This window comes from Rhinolophus hipposideros, assembly GCF_964194185.1.
Source record: "Rhinolophus hipposideros genome assembly, chromosome: 15".
Lineage (NCBI taxonomy): Eukaryota > Metazoa > Chordata > Mammalia > Chiroptera > Rhinolophidae > Rhinolophus > Rhinolophus hipposideros.
The window spans coordinates 22065145-22082658 of NC_138061.1; the positions used below are offsets into that span (position 1 = coordinate 22065145).

General features: G+C 37.5%; 1 protein-coding gene across 4 annotated transcripts in view; it reads right to left on the minus strand.

The window, feature by feature from the left end:
• Positions 1–17514, minus strand: part of CNNM2 (cyclin and CBS domain divalent metal cation transport mediator 2) — a 134787-nt gene that overhangs the window by 43460 nt on the left and 73813 nt on the right. Inside the window, exon 2 of one of the 4 annotated variants that reach the window (XR_013994997.1) lies at positions 1232–1326. The exons of the other annotated variants lie outside the window; for them this stretch is intronic. The gene's annotated coding sequence lies outside the window, so the exon portion shown is untranslated. The remainder of the gene's footprint in view (positions 1–1231; positions 1327–17514) is intronic. 4 annotated transcript variants of the gene reach the window in all.

Sequence of the window (17514 nt, forward strand, 5' to 3'; positions counted from 1 at the left end):
TGTTTTTCTTCCTGGGACACAATGCAATAAACGAGGCCAACCAGTGACTGCCGGTTGACTATAATTTTAGCAACCGTTTCCCAGAAGAGTGACCAATTTAAGCTAAGGCCTTGTACATAAAAGACTCTTATTTCCTATTTAATTTAATTGTACTGATTTTATTATTTTAACTCCTATTGGCACCAAAGTCTAGAAAAGTTACAATAGAGTTTGTCCCCAGATGCAGCCAGCTTGAAAAACAAGTAGAAATCAAACTCTGTGCTCCTTCCTGTTGAGGTTGAGAATATCTTCAAAGAATTTTCATTGTCTTCGTAAATATACAACATGAATTCAGTCTGAAAACTGAGACTCAGATATTCAAATATGATGGCATGTCATGTTAAAAAAGTGATGGGAATTTAGCTTACTTAATGAATGAATGTTCAAAAGAACTCAACATTCATTTGCTTATTATGAAAAGACCTTTAGAAACAGACCATTCTTGTGTGGGACCTGCCCTCCATCAAAACAACAACATGTCTTAAGCTTTCTGGGAGAAGGTTCTACAACTGCCTGATAAGAACATCACCTTGGCTCCTGACATAACACTCAGAAGATCTAGGTTATCCATGGTCACTGATCCTTCATCCAAAGTCAGTTTTTAGAGTTCAAATGTGTGATGGGACCGCGGAGAATACTGTCATTACTTAAGTGCTGAGACCGAAGTGAGACAGGTCTGAGTTTGGATCTTTCGGTTCTGCTACGTACTAGCCGTGTGACCGAGGATGAGTCATTTATCCTCTCTTAACCTCTCACTTTAATCATCTGTAAAACAGAGACAAATCCTAAGTTTACCATGAAAATTGAATGAAAAATATGGAATTGAACACGGTGCTTGGCACATAGTAAGTAATCAATAAATGATAATGATTATGTTATTGATGAACTTTCTCCTGGTTCTAGAAGTTAAAAATTATTTCAAATGTACACATGTAATACCTTTTAATGTCTACAGAAACGGAATCTTAAGATCATTGGGATTATTCAGCGACAAGTACCTTCTTTTAAAATATAGGCTTCTATCAAAGAGCATAATTTTTATCCCCTGAGCATTCAATTCTATGTAGGCTGATTTTGTTTTCATGTTCTTCAGTACAGTAACTCTACAAACTGTTCACTCCGTCTGAAAACCAAAAGTTTGCAGCTCGGTGGATCAAAAGGGTTATGGAGAGTGTCCTCCCTCCCCTCTCACCTCTAGAAGTAGTTGCTCCCGCTTACTGGATGAGGCAGTGGGGAGGGCGGCCCATGAAGGAAGCTTGTACAGCCACTGCCTTTGTCATGTTTCCTCTGTGAAGAAACAGAAGACTTCAGTTCCTGGGATTGATTAAGCTCTAGAATAGAGAACTAAGGAACTAATTTGTATTTTCCTAGGAATCTCATCTCTCTTTGGGCGTAGTAGCACTATTGCAGCAAAACTATTACACATTTTTTTGCGTCTTTGTCAAGGAACTGGAATGATAAACACAGGTAGCTTGCAATACACAATAAACTGAAGGAAGTTGGCACAGAGCAGAGAAAGACTCAAAGACTAGGGGAATGAGAAGAGGAAAACAAACAATGAAAAAATAAAGGATATGCGATAATCATACCAACCCTGACGTTTGAAGAGCTGTTGTGAAGATTACTATGTGTAAATCGGAATTCACTTGAGGTTAATATGGCCTCCTCTGGTGCTGGTTATGGAGTCATTCAACAAATATTTTAACTGAGCACTCACTATATACTAAGCACTGTACTAAGCACTAGGGATTACAACAAAAACACATACAAGTAAGACTATTCTTTACTGTCAAGAAACTGGGAGTCTAGTGGGGAAGAGAAGGCAAGTAAAATTACAATATGGCAGACTCTAAAGTGACCTCCATATAACAATGTGCTGATTCACTGACACACTCCATTCTGCCTGTAAAACACACTGACGGAGGCCTCCAGCATACTAAATGCGTTAGGCTAGTAGGCTACTATCTAGTACTCTGCATAGATTAAGTAGAATATTTACTGAGAATTGGTTATTTTTGTCCAAGCCTATCTGTGACATCTCTACTTACTGCTGCAATTATGCAATTTAAATATTATAGAAACTGATAAGAATAAAAAGAGAGTTGATTTAATGGAAACAATGATGAATTCTCTGGAATCAGTAAAAGCAAGTTGCTTAAAAAACAAACCTACATAACTGATATTGAATTAGCAGTGGGCAAGAGAATTATGAAAAGTGAGGAAAAATCTAGAAAGATTATGCACTAGCATTGTTTTGAAACGCTTTGTATTGCTTATGCCACTTAAAAAAGAAAACTCAAAGTTAGAGAAGATTTAGAAAATTCAGAGAAGATATATTATGTGTGTGGTTCACATATTATTATAGAAAACACCAACCAATAAACCTGCTACACTCAAAGAAAATGCAATGGTCCTACATTAGAAGAATGCTAACACTATTTCCCAATGCCTGTTGAAATAAATTGATTCAGACAAAGAACATTAATGGCTGCTAAGTCCATTAGGTGAAAGGTTGATGGAGAAAAGGATATTCATGTGGTGCTAAAGTATCACCCCATGGATAATATGTGGAAAGGGGAAAACATATCTTTACAATGGAGACAGTTGGCAATCACCACCTTAATCAAGTGATCAAACTTAACATCATTAATAGTGGACAACCAGACTTTATGTGCCACCTGATGTAATGCACTGTGAAGTACATTTCATCCTTTACTGAAGTATTCTTGCCAAAAGTGTTTAATCAAGAATCTGGATCTAATTTCCAGTGTATAGAAACTGCAGGAGATAAATTATTTAAATGATATCATGAGAAAACAATCGTAGAAACCCAAAAGAAGGACACTCTACCAAACAAATAGCATGGTTTCTTTAAAAAGCCAATGTCATTATTAATTTTGTTTGGTGTTATTATAACATCAATTTTCTTACATAAGAAAACATCTTTTTTTAAAAAAAGTTTAAGGTGGTGAAATAACATGATGTTTTGAATGTGTTGTAAAATATTCTAGAAAATGGCAAAATGTTGATAATTGAATTGGTGATGGATATGTTGTAGTTCATTGCCTATTATCTCTACTTTTGCATATGTTTGAAACTTATAAAAAATAGAAAACACATTGCCATGAAAAAACTGAGGGAGGCTTATTCTCTCTTAAAAGAGACATAATCAAATGCAATACACAAAAACTTGATTGAATCCTTGTTAGAAAAAAACAACTGTAAATGACATTTTGGGAAGCTGAGGAAAATCTGAATGTGGACTGGGTAGTAAATGATTTGGGAACTATACATTTCTTCGTGATAATGGAATTAGCATTACGCAGAATATGCTGAGCATTTCAGGATGAAGTGTCACGATGTCTGCAACTGACTTTGAAATGGCTCAGAAAAAAACATTAAGAATTATCAAATCTAGGAGATTTTCTGCACTTTTGAACATTTTCATAATAAAAAATTTTAAACAGTTTGAGAAATGATTGCAAGTATGTTTTTTTCAAACAATATATTTAAGGTATGTATATGTACTTTTTTAAAAATTCCATATATCATTTAACTTTGTTGTTTAATGAACCAACTACAGGTAGGAGGGGAGAGGATCCAGACAATGGGGTATTGATAAATGTTTAACAACTGGCTCTCTGGAAAAAACCAGCCCTGGTTTATAGCATTTGCCAATTTCCATGGTGTAAATATCCCTACCATAAATGGTTTCAAGTAACATGATGTCACTGAACACAGAGTTGGGAAGAGATGAGTACAACTGGTCTTTCAAGCCGATAAGAGCCAGTGCCAACACACCACTGGATCCAGATCATAAAACAGAGACATTTCAGCTTAATAAGAGAGAAGGAGTTGGTTTACAGAAAGCAAAGCAAAAAGCAAGGCCCTCTGGACTCTCAGTTGGTTAGAGCACGAGCTCCGAACGACAGGGTTGCCAGTTCGATTCCCACATGCGTCAGTGAGCTGCGCCCTCCACAACTAGATTGAAGACAATGACTTGGAGCTGATAGGCCCTGGAGGGGCGCACTGTTCCCCAATAAACCTTTTTTTTTTTTTTTAAAAAAAAGGTCCTCACCTGACAAGGAGGGATGGAGGAAAGAGGAGGTTTGTGCAGAGAAGACAAAGTATCACAGAATCTTCCTCAAAGGGTTGTTATGAACATTAAATTATATGTAAATTATTCAATACAATGTTTGGTATCCAATTATGACTAACTTACTAAGGCCGTCCTACTATTATTATTTCCTAACCCAATCCATAATCTAAAGGTCATCTCATCTTTTTAAGAAGTCATATGGTGGTTGCCTCTATAAGGGGAACTGAATGGCCAGGCAACTTGCAGATGGGTGAAAGGCAGATAACTTTACAGTGCTGAGCCTTTTAAATTTTGAAAAATGTGAATGTGACTCTATTACTTATTCAAAATATAAATGAAATTAAAATCTATAAATCTTAAGACATGAGTCTCTTGAAAGGGCTCTGCTTTTCTCTTACCTTAAGCCACTAACCTGTCATGTATATAGTTATGCATTCTTCCCTATCATTCCGAATATAATTTAATATCAACAACTACAACCGCAACCCAATAAGAAAAGTTCCAGATCAGCACGCACAGCTGACATGGTAAAAGCTGCAGCTTCACGAGTCTATTTATATATGGAGAAGTCTGAATCTTGGCTGCCTCAGCACCCACGAGAAAATTCACATTAAGTCTTCAATCACTCAGAATGCCACATTTCATTCAAAAACTACATTCATTCAACAAATCTTTACTGAGCACTTTCTATGTATTTGGGCCTATGAATATAGACATGAATAGAACTCGCTGCAACCTTAAAGAGTTCTAACTTTGCCTTGAAAGTCTCCTTTACTAGGAATTTATCTAACCTTAGACAACTATCTTCAGGCTAAAATTACTATAAATATATACTGTGTTTCCCCGAAAATAAGGCCTAGCTGGACCATCAGCTCTAATACGTCTTTTGGAGCAAAAATTAATATAAGACCCAGTCTTATATTACATTATATCATATAAAACCTGGTCTTATGTAATATTAAAATAAGACGGGTCTTATATTTTTTTTTGCTCCAAAAGACGCATTAGAGCTGATGGTCCGGCTAGGCCTTATTTTGGGGGAAACACGGTATTACTACTAATACACACACACACACAGAGTAAAAGCAATTCTTACTTAAAGGAACCAATATTTTCTCATAACTTGCTGTGAAACACGTGGTTAAATGAATCCTGGTTTGAAGCCATAAATTAGAGGTATATTCTTCTGGGGGAAAAATCCATAGGAAAAAAGGATAAGAATAACATGATTGTTAGATGATTAGCAGTGATAAGTCCGACTCTCCACAGGACTCCATGCCTCCATTGGCAAGAGTCATTAAAGCAGCAGAAATCTAGAGGGAATTGTAAGACTTGGAATAAGACAATCCTCCTGCTGGCCTCCTCCATCTTCGAGGAGTGAGAGCCCCAGAACTCTGTGTTTCTGGCAAGACCTGCCCCCTTCTCCCCCTCAATACCCACAGCCTGTCCGTCACTGTCTACCTTGGAACCGTCAGGGCTAATTTCTTTTATTTATTTATTTATTTATTTATTTATTTATTTATTTATTTATTTATTTTATTGGGGGTGACAATTGTTAATGAAATTACATAATTTCAGGTGTATAATTCTGTATTACATCATCTATAAATCCCATTGTGTGTTCACCACCCAGAGTCAGTTCTCCTTCCATCACCATATATTTGATCCCCCTTACCCTCATCTCCCACCCCCAGCCCCCTTACCCTCTGGTAACCACTAACCTATTGTCTGTGTCTATGAGTTTTTGTTTCTCATTTGTTTGTCTTGTTCTTTTGTTGTTTTTGGTTTATATACCACATATCAGTGAAATCATAGGGTTCTCTGCTTTTTCTGTCTGACTTATTTCGCTTAGCATTATACTCTCAAGATCCATCCGTTGTCACAAATGTTTCCTTAACGCCGAATAGTATTCCATTGTGTATATATACCACAACTTCTTTATCCATTCATCTATTGAAGGACATTTTGGTTGTTTCCATGTCTCGGCCACCGTAAACAAAGCTGCAATGAACATTGGAGCACACGTGTCTTTACGTATAAATGTTTTCAGATTTTTTGGGTAGATACCCAGGAAAGTGATTGCTGGGTCATATGGTAATTCTATTCGTAATTTTTTGAGGAACCTCCACACTGCCTTCCATAGCGGCTGCACCAGTCTGCATTCCCACCAACAGTGTCTGAGGGTTCCTTTTTCTCCACAGCCTCTCCAACACTTGTTGCTATCTGTCTTGTTGATGATAGCCATTCTGACTGGGGTGAGGTGATATCTCATTGTGGTTTTTATTTGCATTTCTCTGATGATTAGTGATGTTGAGCATTTTTTCATGTCTATTTGCCATTTGTAAGTCCTCTTTGGAGAAATATCTCTTCAGGTCCTCTGCCCATTTTTCAATTGGGTTGTTTGTTTTTTTGTTGTTGAGTTTCATGAGTTCCTTGTATATTTTGGATATTAGACCCTTATCGGAGGAACTGTTTGCAAAAATCTTCTCCCATTCAGTCGGTTGCCTCGTCAGGGCTAATTTCATCATGCCCTTATGGCAGTCACCATAAGAAGCCCAGGACTCTAAAACCATCCTTTATTTTCCACCAGCCTCCAGTGGTTTACTCACACAGTGCATTCAATAGTACTCACTCAGCTGCAGACTCAGGAGAACCCTCCGCAGATCTCTGGCACTCTCTCTTTTCCAAAATTCTTTGAATTCTAGGCTCTGTTTAGGTTGCCCCTCCTTGTACTACAGTCTCCAGTAAGTAGTAAGCTGGAGTAATCATGGGGCTCACCTTTGCTCAAGGGTCATTTTCCTGCGTTGCCTATTGTCCACTGTCTGAAAAATGCCGTTTCAATATACAGCAGGTCCTCCAATAATGTCCTTTAGTTCAATGTTGATTTGTTATAACATTGATGAGATGCCATGAGGAACTTAACTCGTATCAATTAGCCTATGGTAAAACTGGTTTCATTACACAGTCACAAAACCTATCAGTGACATTAAGGGAGGACTTACTGTACTCTCCTTTGTACAGCTTTCTGCTTGTTGAGGAAGGAGGGTAAATGTGTTCTGTTACAAATGGACATCTCTCTTCTAATGGTCTTATTTTCCACTGCAGCTTAGTCACTTTTTTCCATGGCCACTCCCTGTGACCTTGTCAGTCACAGTTACTGCGTCCCTCCCATTATCTCGATTCTAAACACATCTCCACCCCACCACCTCCTATCTTCTTAGATTACTCCTGCTAGTACCCAAAGTCCAACAATCCTTTACCTCACTTTCAATCCATTGTTCCTACCACCCTCTTTCCCCTCCCAAACTAACTCTAATTCATTCCACTGTCAATCATTTAAATTAGATCGTCAATTCCCTGGCCCCTCTCATTCATCTTATTTGATTGGCTAAACAACAACCCCATGAAATCCAACTCACTAAGAAATAGTACATATTTTCTATTTTTATCTTGTTTATTGTCTTCTGTCCCACTAGAAAGAAAGCCCATGATGGCAGGAATTCTCATCTGCTTTTTACTGTTATATTCCCGAAGCTTAAAACACATGGAAGATACTCATTATGTGTTGATTGGTTTGAATAATAAAATCCAGTGCTCAAAAGTATTCAAATGAAAATACTAAAAGTGAAATGTATATCTAGAACATCAAACTGTTTCTTGCTGTAGAATTAGTCATCATTAAGAAAGAAACAGAGAAGGTGTCTATACTTCCATCCCTATTTTTTTAACCTCTCTTACCGATTGTTTTTTTTTTTAATGTTATACATGGTTCTGACAAGATGCCAAACCAGAATGGGCTCCCAGCACAATTTTGGAGATTCCAGAGACAGCGTAACAAAACTGTCACACTAATATAAAAGCTGTGAGAAAAATCTCAAAGAACAGAAAGCTGCCAGTCTCAGCTGGGAAGAAAAGGCCCCGGCTGGCCCCACGCAGGTGCTATGGAGGAGACTACATGGGGGAAGGGTTTCTTTAGATACGTCTTTTTCTTTTTCCATATTGCTCATGCTTTCTTTGCCCTCACTGCTCACAGCACTCTCTTGCACAGAGGGTATTAACAGCAGTATTAGGGTGGTATATTCAAGTGGGCTGGGCTGGAGAGCAGTAAATATAGGTACAAGCCACAGCAAAGCAGCAAGAATACCTTCCTCTTCCTACCCACCTTCACATTCAAAGTGTGGTGATGACAACTGCCAGAGAAAACCCTTAGTGGCACAAGTTTGTGTCTGTGTTTTGCTCAGGAGCCCAGGGAGCCATCAGCAGATGAGATGGCTAATGCTCCAAAGAAAATGAACTCATAGAGAAAGAGATGAACCGATCTTAAGGGCAAAATTGCTATAGAAAAAAAACACAACTTAATCAAATCATCTATATCAGCCAAAATCAAGTTAACGGATCAGTATGAAAAATAAAGTAGTAAATATCTTCAAAGAGATAAGAGACCATAACTGGAAATACAAAGAACAAGAAGTTTTAAAATAAGAACCAACTAGAGTTAACAGTATGAAACTTGTAAGAGCTGAAACAACCCAGTAGCTGTGCTGAGCAGCCAAAGATCAGGTTGAGAGCTCTCCTAGAAGACATTAGGAAGAAATAAACAGATGGAAAATGTGAAGAAACCTTAACAGACAGAGAACTGAGGTGGAAGTATCAATAAATCTATGTAATAAGAGACCCAGGGCCAGGGCGAGGGAAAATAATAGGAGGAGAAAATATTTAAAGATATAATAACTGAGATTTCCCAGATGTAAGACTTCAGATTGAAAGAACTCATAAAAAGGGAACAGAAAATGGGATAAATTTTGACAACTAGTCACAGTATAATGAAACAAAAGAATAACAAAAAGAAATAAAAAATTCCAAAGTTTATAGAAAAGTAAATCATTTATAAAGAAAAAACAAGAATCAGATTGATTTCAGAATTCTCAAAAGCAACACTTGTTCTAAGAAGCCAATGGAATGATATTTGCAAAGATATGAGGGAAAAAACTTCAAACTTAAAATGTATACTACCTAAATTATCATTTAAACACAAGGATAAAATAAATATATTTCCAGCACTAAGGCCTCATAAGTCTCATCTCACAAAGGCCTTCTTGGAAGTATTCTAGCAAAAAGAAATACATATTCTGCAATACACTATATGTACATATACACAATGGAATATTACTCAGCCAGAAGAAAAGATGAAATACTTCCATTTGTGACAACAGGCATGGATCTTGAGATTATCATGCTAAGCAAAATAAGTCAGACATAAAAAAGTCAAGAACCATATTCATATGATTTTACTCATATGTAGGATATAAAACTTAAAGTCACAAACGAAAACTCAAACATAGGGGCGGCTGGTTGGCTCAGTTGGTTAGAGCGCAGTGCTTGTAACACCAAGGTCACTGTTTCAATTCCCACATGAGCCAGTGAGCTGCGCCCTCCACAACTAGATTGAAAAAACAAGGACTTGACTTGGAGCTGCTGGGTCCTGGAAAAACACACTGTTCCCCAATATCCCCCCCAAAAAAACTCAGACACAGACAACAGCTCAGTGGTCACCAGAGGAAAAGGAAAGAGGGGGCAGGTAGAAAATGGTGAAGGGGTTCAAATATATGGTGATGAAAGAAGATTTGACTTTAGGTGGTGAACACAAAATACAATATACTGATGATGTATTATAGAATTGTATATTTGAAACCTAAATAAATTTGTTAACCAATGCACCCCAATAAGTTTAATTTAAAAATGATAAGGGTAAGTATATAACATTAAAATCACTATTGTCTAAACAAAGTACAAAACAAAACAAACAAGAAAGTAAATCTATAGCAATTCCAGAACTAAAATTCTTTTTAAAAAAATCAAAGCACTTTTTTTGGGGGGATGGGTAGGAAGGATGGTCAGAGAGCATGTCAGATAGTCATCTTTTTTGAAGTGTGGTAGAGGAGATACATTTAAAAGTTTAGGGCCGGCCTGGTGGCTCAGGCAGTTAGAGCTCCATGCTCCTAACTCCGAAGGCTGCAGGTTCGATTCCCACATGGGCCAGTGGGCTCTCAACCACAAGGATGCCGGTTCAATTCCTCGAGTCCTGCAAGGGATGATGGGGTCCGCCCCCTGCAACTAAGATTGAACAAGAACCTTGACCTGAGCTGCCTCCCGGATGGCTCAGTTGGTTGGAATGCGTCCTCTCAACTACAAGGTTGCCAGTTCGACTTCCGCAAGGGATAGTGGGGCAGCAAGGGATGGTGGGCTGTGCCCCCTGTAACTAGAAACGGCAACTGGACCTGGAGCTGAGCTGCGCCCTCCACAACTAAGACTGAAAGGACAACTTGAAGCTGAACGGCACCCTCCACAACTAAGATTGAAAGGACAACAACTTGACTTGGAAAAAAAGTCCTGGAAGTACACACTGTTCCTCAATAAAGTCCTATTCCCCCTCCCCAATAAAATCTTTAAGAAAAAAGTTTAAACAATTGATAGAAAAAAACCAAAAATACGTGTATGTATGTATGTATGTATATTATCAAGTTAAGGGTTATGGACAACTATCAAAAGAATAACAGAATGTAAAACTTTCAAACAAGGTGAATATCTGATGTAGCCAACAAATGATAGGAAAGAGGAAAGCAAAAAATAAACAGAAACCTGAAATAAAATGGCTAACAAAGTCAAAATATAGAAATATTTTATGATTAATATCAATGAACTCACTGACATATTCAGAATGACTTTTTCAAAAAGATATACGCTCATTTTAGAGAGAAAAAATGAACTAACTTGGAAAATGGAGTCTTACAAAGAAATTAAAAATCACCTTAAATCCCACCTTCTGAACTTTTTTTTTCTGCACAAGTGTATGTGCATTACATATTTTTTCACACACACACACAAAATCCCCTTTTTGCACTTAAGTCTTGAAAAATCTCTCCATGTCAATTAAAAGACAACCTTATAGTGATGCTTTTAGTGGCTAAAAAAGTAGTTTTGTCTATGGATACCTAACAATTATGGCTATATACAACCATGCATTTAATTCCTGCAGGTTAGACATTTCAGTTGTTCCAAAGTTTCACTCTTTCACATAACATTTGATAATTGCTCCTGGTAAAACTATCCTTTCCTGATTACGCTTCTAGTTCCATAGGATTCAGAGGAGGCCCAAGGGGTTCTACGTGGTAAGACCACCCCCCACCCCTTTCACTGGGCTCTGCTTCTCTACTGGATAAATCTCATCACCACATTAAAAGCCTGAAATATTTCCCATCTTTACAACCAAAAAACTTCTCCAGATCTCCTCTCTTCTTCCTGCTATCACTCCATTTCACTACTCCTTACAGCAAAACCCTTGCAAGAACTGTGTGTCTACTCACTGTCTCCATTTCCTCATCCTTCATTCTCACCTCAACATGCTCCCAATTAGTCAGTCTCGTCCAATGAAACCATTCTTGTGAAGATCTCCAATGACCTCTCATTTGGCTAAAGCCACTGATGAGTTTTTAATCCTCATTCAGTTTTTGATTACTCCTTTCTTGAAACAATCTCTTTACTTTGCTTCCACAATACTTTCTGGGTTTTCTCCATTAACGAATGGCCCCTCCATCCCAATCTCCTTAGCTGGCTCCACTCACTCCCCGGACCTCGAAAAGTCAGTGCTCTTGATCTGCAGAGTTGGATCTCTTCTCTTCTCTTCTCTGTTTACACTTACTCAGTGAAGTCAAGACCTCATTTAGTCTCAAAGTTTTAAGTATCATCTATAGGCTGATGACCCCTAATTATATCTCCATCCAGATCACACTTCTAAATTCCAGATTTATATTTCCAACTGCCTACTTCATATCTCCCATCAGGCTATCTACTAAGTATATCAAACTTTATTTCTTTCCCTAAATCTGTTCCTCCTTTAGTGGAGGAAGGGATGAATCAACATTTACCCATTTCTCAAGCCAAAAACCTAGGCCTCATCCTTAACTTTTCTCTTTCTCTCTCTTCTAATTCTCTGAAAAATATCCAGAATTTGATCTTTTCTCACCAACCCCAACTCTACCCCTTTGGTCTAAGCCACCACTATATCTCACCTGAATTGCAACAACAGGTTACTAACTGGTCTTACTCTTGCTCTCCACATTACATTCTTTGCAGGATCGCTAAGTGATCTTTCACAAAGATCACTAAAATTCTGTCACTGCTTCGCTCAAAACCCTCCCCAATTTCCCCAACACACCTAGAATCAAAGCAAACCCCTTAACAAGTCCAGTTTACTGATCTTTGCCAATTTTTGTGACTTCATCTCCCGTCATTTCCGGACTGGCTTACTCTTCTCTACACACTTCTTGCTGTCCTTTGATATGCCAAACATACTCCTGTCTAAGGATCTTTAGTCTCCCGTTGCCATTTGTGGATCACTCTTCTCTAGATTTTCATATCACCCCCACTTCAACCAGGCCTCTGCTCAAAGGTCACGTCCTCACAAGGCCTTCCCTACCATCCTATCTAAAATAGCTCCACCTCCCCCAGTCAATGTGCCTTTTTTCTGTGCTATATGTAACACTTATCAGTACCTGATATTATATGTCCTATTTGCTCAGCATGCTCCTCACTTAGATACAGAATGCATAAAGGTAGAACATAATCTTAGTGATACTGTTTCTTCCATGCCTAAACAATGTCTGGAACACAGGCACCCAACTCGTAAGTCTTTTTAGAGTAATATTGACTAAACACCCTCAGTCATACATCTTCATGCCATTTGCATTAAACGCTAATGATCCATCTTTTCCTACCCCTCAGAAATCAAGAGTCATCAGATTATAACAATGTAAAATGTTATTAAAAAATGTTTCAGATATAACAAACAGTGTAATACAAAAACACCCACATACCTACCACTCGGTTTAAGGAATAAAACATTATAAATATAGTTGAGCCCCATGAAACCCTCTCCACTGAGACAACTTAGCATCAGGTTTAAAGAAAACCTAAAGAGGAAAAAAATGTTCAATTCACCTGATTTTTCCCCCATTAGCTTAAAAAAAAAAAAAACCAGAAAATAAAACTATTTGGCAAAATAATAAAACTACTAAAAAAAAATCCCATGTTACAATGAGATTGGGGTTTTGGACGGAGAAAACAAAAGAAAGGGAAAAAGCAGACATAGGGAAGTGGGCACAAAGAAGCAGAGACCTGGTAAGGTATTCACAGGGACACTAAGAGGAGGAGACTGGAGGCAAGAGGAAGGTGATGCTATGAACCGGGGGAGAATCATCTGTCTCCCCTGCTGAACACAGGATTACAGAACAGTCATGAAGCCTGGATCTAACTAGGCAGACATTCAATTACATTACAGAAAGTTTGGATGACGCTCATGTAATCATATAGTTTGGCATGGCAGCATACATCAAAGTTGGTAAGTAAATGTTGTATGTACACAGAGGGGAAACAAGCTGGTGGCTCAAAATGTAACAGGGATACGAGGTGTGATCAAACAATACGGTGAATGCTTAAATAAAAAAAATTATTACAGTAAAAGACACATTGCCGTTAATCCCCCTCAGAGTACTTCCCCTCGTTTCAAACACACTTATCCCATCATTCTGGCTACTTTCTAACGCAGTTCTGGAAGTCTTCTTTCGTGTTTTTAATTGTGCTGTCGTGGCTGCCTTGATGTCCTGAATCAATTCAAAACATTTACCTTTCATGGTCGTTTTGACTTTGGGGAAGAGACAGAAGTCGCATGGTGCCAGATTCACTGAATAAGATGGATGAGGATACACCATATGTTTTTATTTGACAGAAATTGCTGTCCCAGAAGCGATTGTGACACAGGGTCTTTCCATTGTGATCACAAAATATGGTGAATGCGGCTGCTGAGTGCCATCCAACGGAAATGCAGGGATCTCCAATATGGGAAGCAGCACACTGAACCTTAGTTAACAATGTGTGACAAGTTTCAACTTGTTCAGTGCAGTCAGCGGGTGTGAACTATGGTTGAGAGAAGATGTTTCAAAGTGTGCCGTAAATCATCCTCCATCATGATAACACTCCGTGTCACACATCCCTTCTGGTACGGTAATTTCTGTCCAATAAAAATATTATGGTGTCTCTTCATCCATCTTATTCACCGGGTCTGGCACCGTGCGACTTCTGGCTCTTCCCCAAAGTCAAAATGATTCAGGACATCAAGGCAGCCACAACAGCGCAACTACAGACACTCACAAAAGAGGACTTCCAGAACTGCTTCGGAAAGTGGCAGGAACAGTGGGATAAGTGTGTTAGAAGCGAGGAGGAGTATTTTGAGGGGGATTAATGGCAATGTGTCTTTTACTGTAATACATTTTTTTAAGCATTCACTGTATTTTTTGATCATACCTCATAGATGGAAAATCTTTTCAGTTAGAATAATATCCTAAAGATTCAATAAAATTAGAGTCAAACTGGAAACGCCATGACCCATTAAAAATAGGTCTTATAGAGCTTTGTCACTACAGAGCAGTATCACTAATCCAACAGAAAATTCGATGTGTTATTGAATCTAATATATCTAATAGAATCTGATACTATTTTGCCACAAAAGCTATTGGCTCCATAGAGAATAGCTGATTCTAGTTTAGTCTAGGTAAAGAATCAAGATGGGGCTGGAATATCTTGTTTTTGCCACAATGTCTAGAAAGGAGCAGTTTAAAGTCAGATGGCATTTTGGCTATTAATTCTGTGAAAATTCACGAGTCTTAATCGTACTCAAAAGGGGCAAAATCTTGACCTACAGGGTATCTGTAGTGAAGAGGGCAAGTAGAGGTTAAATCCAGCCAGGCTTAGCTAGCTGAACCTTGAGTCTTGACCTGGGGCCTTTTTGTAATTCATCTACCTAGAGGGAGAGCTTTGTCTTAATTCACACAGAAGTACTGCTTGTGCTAGAGATGGTCTTGGGTATGGGACATGAATTTCCAATAATATTAAAAATGTTATATGTCAATGCACATTAATTCATATGATTACCAGATAAAGTTCTATCAATGCAAATCAGACAGTTAACTACATCTAAAGCAGTCAAGAGACCAAAAATTAGGTAAGTACAACATACAAAAGAGACACAGGTGTGCACAGTCCCATTACTAAAAAGGGGTTTAGGCCAATAAAAAAACAAGCGTGGGCAATTACTGACCCAGTCCTGTATCTCCAACCCATAACCCTACAATAGGTTTGAAATGGTAATTCTGCCCATCTTCGTTGAAAAAATAAATTTCTAACCCCTAAATGAAGAAACAGTAGTGACATTTTTATATGTCATGTTGATATAGGTGTAGTAATAATTTTTATAACCATTATGCTCATTTGTGCATGCTTTTTACAAAGTTTAAAATTCTTGAGACTATCTGACTTAAAGACTTATTTGACTTATTTATTAGAAATTTGAAGTACTTGAGGAAATCAGATATATTAAATTTGTAAGTATGATCTGAAATGTTTAAGGGACTCTAATCAAGTTTATAAAGGTTGTTAATATGAGAATTTCATCTGTGAAGTTTAAAAGCATTTGAGCATCAATAAAAGAACACGCAAATATGTCTTTAATATTAACATACAAATAACTAAAATGTACTGGATTTACAACTTATATTTTACAACTTATATTTTAAGTTGTCTTTTAAGGCTTAAAGAAAAATAGGTTTTAAAGTCATAATTTTAATAAGTTAAACTCTAACCAAAGCATTAAGTAACTCAGTGTCTGCCTGGTGTAGTGTAACTAGATAGCCTACATTCAAATTCCATCCCTGCCATGCCACCTTCGGCAAGTTATGTGAATTTTTGTGCCTTAGGGTCTTCATCTGTAAAGTGAAATAATTATAGTACATGCATCAAAGCCCTTGTGAGGATTGAGTTAATATACATTAAACACTTAAAAAGTTACAGAGGAAATTGTAAGTGCTCTATAAATGTTAGCTATAATTATCATCATCATCATTGACTGATTATCGCCTGACTAGACTATGAATGCCTTAAGGACATGAACAATGTCTTACCTGTCTTTATATTCCTACCATTTACACACTGCCTGGAACCCCACAGGTACCCAGTAAATATTGCCTCAATTTAACTGACTAGTCTCCAATTCTAGCTATTAGGTTGTGAGGTGCAAGCTATAATACAGAAAGGGAACCCACATGATAAATGGCAGAAGCAAAAATAAAAGGGCCAATAAAAACTAGACCCCCAAATTTTATACAGTCAAAAAATATTATTTCTTGGAGTGGTGTTTTCTTACTCTATGTGTAGGAAAAGTTCCAAACTGTACTAAGAGAATTTCAATCTGGACTGGATAATAATAGTTGATCGAAATCTAGACCCTAGATCTAGAATTATAGAGACTCAATATAGAATTTGAAATTTCTCCTCAATAAATTTAATCTAGTAGTTTACTGTAGAATTACTTTAACTTTTTCCAACCACCAAAACTTGTTTCTGAATTAAAGCATAATACAGTCTTAACCCATTCAATACAAAGCGCCGTTTTCGTTTTCCATTGCTCTTGGATTTTCCAGCAGTTTGGTCTCATTTGGGTTAATTACCAGTACCCTAGATGGAAAATTTTCCTGGTAGGTTGTTCCATTGAGAGCCATTAGAAAGCACTGTTTGCGTCAGACTCTGTTTTCTGCTTGGATAAAGGGGGCTGTTACTTCCAATCCCAATTTTTTTTAGCATCCCGCCGTCACACTTCACCGAGTGCACCCTGTGCTTGCCTTCTAATGACCTTTCAAAGCAAAATGCTTTATCTAACTTTACCTTTATTTACCTTCCCTTAGAGTACAGAGTAAGTCCACACTTAGGTTTTAATTTCATCAACAGCTATCACATGACTGCAGTAATAGTAATAATTCACAATTATTGCAGGCCTGTGTATGCCGGGCACTGTATTTGTATATCTCATATAATTATCCAAGAACTCCATGAGAAAGAGGTTATTATTACTTCCATTTTTTAAATCACAAAACAGACTTTAGAAGGCTAACTAACATTCTCTGGGTTTCTATCCTCCCTTCTAAGGACTTCGATTACTCAAAACAGTTTTCTCTTATAAAATAGGGCTCTATGAACAATTCCTCATTTTGTAAGTTAAGAAATTGAAGATCAAAGATTATATAGCCAAGAAGTATACAGAACTAGAATTCATGTCGATATAGTTCCAAACTCCATATTGTTGATTATTTTGCTATGCTATCTATATAATTTAATAAGGGGTTTCATAGAATTTCCTTCCACTTTCAGCTAAGGAATGAAAACTCTGCCTGAAAAAGACTACTTATTTTGAACAATACTTCTCTTTTTTATGTTTGAAGAAAGATAGGGAAAGGGAAAGAAAGAAAAGGCTATGGTAACTTTTCTCTCCA